Consider the following 5,070-nt stretch of genomic DNA (forward strand, 5'->3'; position numbering starts at 1 on the left):
GCCTCACTTAATGCGTAATAATTTCACTAAAGTCCATATTAAAATAATGTATCCATATATAAAGATCCAAACATTTATCTCATTAGTTTTAAGGACACATACTTGCATACTTATATGGTTTATTTTATTTTTATTTTTAAATTGGAAATAATTAGGTGGCTGTTAGTCTTCAAGAGACATTCTTGGTGATGAGTATGAAGTGATGGCTTAATATACCTTAAACTTACTCACAAGTAAGCAAGTCTCCAACTGAGAATGCCAGATGGTCTTATATTTCCATCTTCAGCTCTGAAACCTTCTAAGTTTTCTGTTGACAATTTTTTGTATGTGTATGAAGTGTATGAAGACATACACTTCATTAAATGTCTCATCCCTCCAGCAAGCCCCTAAGGCCCAACCATTGGCCTCAGTTTTCCTCTTTAGATCCTCCCTTTAGTCTTAGAGTAGAAGCAATATTTATTCAAGAGTTTCCCATTCTTATCCCTGGATTATGCTCAGCTAATGTCTAACAGTCACACAAAAAAATGAACCACATATTATTTAAGTCTAGATTCCTGAAATGCTTAATTATCATTATCAATGGTAAACTCGATCATTTTAATAGTTTAAGGGGCTTCCCAGGTGGACTGGTTAGATCTCTGGGTTGAGAAGATCCCCTGGAGGAGGGCAAGGCAATCCAGTCCAGTATTCTTCCCTGGTGAATCCCAAGGACAGAGGAGCCTGGCAGGCTACAGTCCTTTGGGTCACTGAAGACCAACGGTAGTACTCAATTTCACTAATGGAAAGAAATACAAGAAGATTTTTGCTTTTCTGAAAAAGAAACAAATCTGTTGCCATACTAACATTGGCCTTTTGTAAAAGTGAGTTGGCATAGCTCACCATGACAAAGTGGAAAAAAAAAAAAGAGAGAGAGAGAGAAAAAAATGTAATGCTGAAATATATTGCTACATGTGAGAAGAGGCTGCAACAGATTTAACACTATCTTCTTGAAGGACATGGGCTTTCCTTATAACTCAGTTGGTAAGAATCTGTCTGCAATGCAGGAGACCTCCGTTCAATTCCTGGGTCAGGAAGATCCCTTGGAGAAGGGATAGGCTACCTACTCCAGTATTCTTGGGCTTCCCTTGTGGTTCAGCTGGTAAAGAATCTGCCTACAATGCAGGAGACCTGGGTTTGATCCCTGAGTTGGGAAGATGCCCTGGAGATGGGAAAGGCTACCCACTCCAGTATTCTGGCCTGGAGAATTCCATGGACAATCCATGGGGTTGCAAAGAGTCAGACACAACTAATCAACAAAGTAAATTATTAGACTGCAGATAGTTTCCTCATCTATAGACGTAAACATACCACAGACAGCAATGTTTCATTTGAAAGAAAGTAAGACTGAGTTTGAAAGACCTGAATTGGAAGTTCATTGCTAAAACTTTTGAAAGGAAGCTGGATTCCAGTGTAATAGTTCCTGAAACACTAACAAGGGAAACACATGTGATGTGAGCCAAGTGAATCTCTCTTGGCTTCAATTTGTTCTCTAAAATGGAAATAATAAAAATGAAACTACCAGCTTAGGACATGGATGAATCAACTGAGGTGAATGTGTCTGATGGATAAAAAAAATGATCATGTGATGTAAATACATTTATCAGACCTACAGAGTAATATCTTTAGAACCTAAGCATATATCTCTTGTTGAAATTAAATAAAAGGTGTTGACCTACCCCTTCAAAAAAAAAAAAATCTTCACGACTAATCATGATAGTGTGAACACTCAACTAGAGCCAGACATCCTGGAATGTGAAGTCAAGTGGACCTTAGAAACAGCAGTACCAACAAAGCTAGTGGAAGTGATGGAATTCCAGTTGAGCTATTTCAAATCCTAAAAGATGATGCTGTGAAAGTGTTGCACTCAATATGCCAGCAAATTTGGAAAACTCAGCAGTGGCCACAGGACTGGAACATTTCAGTTTTCATTCCAATCCCAAAGAAAGGCAATGCCAAAGATTGCTCAAACTACTGCACAACTGCACTCATCTCAACACTAGTAAAGTAATGTTCAAAATTCTCCAAGCCAGGCTTCAGCAATATGTGAACCATGAGCTTCCAGATGATCAAGCTGGTTTAGAAAAAGCAGAGGAACCAGAGATCAAATTGCCAACATCCACTGGATCATCGAAAAAGCAAGAGAGTTCCAGAAAACAAACAAACATCTATTTCTGCTTTATTGACTATGCCAAAGCCTTTGACTATGTGGATTAAAATAAACTGGAAAATTCTTCAAGAGATGGGAATACCAGACCTCCTGACCTGCCTCTTGAGAAACCTGTATGCAGGTCAGGAAGCAACAGTTAGAATTGGACAAGAAACAACAGACTGGTTCCAAATAGGAGAAGGAGTATGTCAAGACTGTATATTGTCACCCTGCTTATTTAACTAATATGCAGAGTACATCATGAGGAATGCTGGACTGGAGGAGGCACAAGCTGGAATCAAGATTGTCAGGAGAAATATAAATAACTTGAGATATGCAGATGACACCACCCTTATGGCAGAAAGTGAAGAAGAACTAAAGAGCCTCTTGATGAAAGTGAAAGAGGAGAGTGAAAAAGTTGGCTTAAAACTCAACATTCAGAAAACTAAGATCATGGCATCTGGTACCAACACTTCATGGCAAATAGATGGAGAAACAATGGAAACAGAAGAAGACTTCATTTATTTATTTATTTTTGGCTCCAAAATCACCACAACCATGAAATAAAAGATGCTTACTCCTTGGGAGAAAAGTTATGACCAACCTAGACAGCATATTAAAAATCAGAGACATTACTTTGCCAACAAAGATCTCCCTAGTCAAGGCTATGGTTTTTCCAATAGTCATGTATGGATGTGAGAGTTGGACTATAAAGAAAACTGAGCACCGAAAAATTGATGCTTTTGAACTGTGGTGTTGGAGAAGACTCTTGAGAGTCCCTTGGACTGCAAGTAGATCCAACCAGTCCATCCTGAAGGAGATAAGTCCTGGGTGTTCATTGGAAGGAGTGAAGTTCAAGCCGAAACTCCAATACTTTGGCCACCTGATGCAACGAGCTGACTCATTTGAAAAGACCCTGATACTGGGAAAGATTGAAGGCTGGAGGAGAAGGGGATGACAGAGGATGAGATTGTTGGATGGCATCACTGACTCAATGGACATGAGTTTGAGTAAACTCCAGGAGTTGGTGATGGACAGGGAGGCTCAAGCCTTGGTACAGAAAAAGAAAATATTTCCTTCAGACTCAAGAAAAACTGTGAGCCATAAAGATATTTAAACATATTTAAGAGCAAATGAAGAGTAATTTCAAAATTCTGGCTTAGTTTTTGTGCTGAAAAAGAATTAGATTGTGAATTATTATTTCTTCCTTTTGTGGGTGCTTCTTTTGTTGAATTTCATAAATTAACAGAAAAAAACAGCATTGAGTTTTCACTGCCCATCTGTCCCTTTCCTGTGTATCTATCAAAAGTTTTCTTTTACTGGATTTATGACAGTCTAAGAAAATAACAGGGATTCTAACATGAACTTCCTATGGAAAAATCAATTTTATACATGAAACATATGTGAGAATTTGGAAAAGCAGCAATAAAACACTGGAGACTAATATACTCTACAATTATTGAATTAGGAGTTTCTTACTGTTTCAATTAATTATTTTGAAACTATGAATGTGAATATTGAAGCCTTGACAAAGCAATTTAAAAGTTATCAAAATGCTAAATAAATACCAATCTGTTAGTAAATATTCACCACATATTATTTTATAGGCCTTTCTTTTTCATCAGTGATCTGCAAAATTTATTAACTTTTTTTTCACAATCTAAAACAGGTGTAACCTTTCCTATGTATGTAAATAATCACTTTCTTGGCATCCTGAATACCCTAAGTGACTCTCCTCTTCAATAGATTCCTCATAGCTTTTTTTCACTTCTGTGTTTCTCACTGTGTAAATGATAAGATTTAACATGGGACAGAGGATTGCAGAGAACATAGTCATCCACTTGCCCACAGGGTAAATGGCCACAGGACGTGTGTAGGTGAATATACAAGGACCAAAAAAGAGAACCACTACTATAAAGTGGGAGCCACATGTAGAGAGGGATTTTTGCCATCCTTCAAGGCCTTGGGATTTCAAGGAGTTCAACATAGCTATGTAGGAGGTGACTAGGATGACAAAAATAAGCAAACACATGCCCCCACTGTTGGCTGCCATCACTATTCCAAGCCTATAGGTGTCACTGCAGGCAAGTTTCAACAGTGAGAAGAAATCACACATGAAGTGGTCAATGACATTGGGACCACAGAAGGTCAAGTCCATTGAGAAAAGGATCTGGACTGTGACTTGCAGGATCCCCCCTGTCCAGACCACCACCATCAGGAGCTGGCAGAACTGTTGCATGATGGTTGTGTAGTGTAGAAGCTTGCAGATGGCCACATAGTGGTCATAGGCCATGGCCATGAGGACATATGATCTCTGATCCTCCCAGGAAGTGCTCCAAAAAGAGCTGAGTTTGGCAGCCACCCCAGGAGATGGTTCTCCTCTGGTACAGCAGGTCAATTATAATTTTGGGTGTGCTCACAGAGGTGAAGGAGGCATCTAATAAGGCCAAGTAAGTGAGAAAGAAGTACATGGGAGCAGAAAGTGTGGGACTGAGGGAGATGGTGATGACAATGAGCAGGTTGGCCAACACAGTAAACAGGAAAATGAACAAAAAGACAACAAAGAATATTTTCTGCAGGTGTGGATTCTGTGTGAATCCCAAGAGAACAAATTCAGCCACATTGTTGGGAGGCCTGAGGACATCCATTCAGCAAGTAATATCTTCCTGAGCCTGTATTACCTACAAAGAATACAGAATGATACTTGTTAATAATGAAAGCATTGTTATCTGATGGTCTGAGAATAAAAACAGTGCAGTCATGGTGACAGTGGAGCATATCCTTGGTAATTTGCCCCAGTTCTCCTTTCAAGTCTTTCTTACTTTTTTCCATGATGCTTTCCATTTCTTCAAACACTCAGAGCTTGTCACCTATAACAATATTTG

General features: G+C 39.0%; 1 pseudogene; it reads right to left on the minus strand.

Annotated features, from left to right (window-relative positions):
* Nucleotides 1-3,907: 3,907 nt before the first annotated feature.
* On the minus strand, nt 3,908-4,833 carry LOC122693346 (annotated as a pseudogene).
* Nucleotides 4,834-5,070: the final 237 nt, after the last annotated feature.

This window comes from Cervus elaphus, chromosome 5 (genome assembly GCF_910594005.1).
Source record: "Cervus elaphus chromosome 5, mCerEla1.1, whole genome shotgun sequence".
Lineage (NCBI taxonomy): Eukaryota > Metazoa > Chordata > Mammalia > Artiodactyla > Cervidae > Cervus > Cervus elaphus.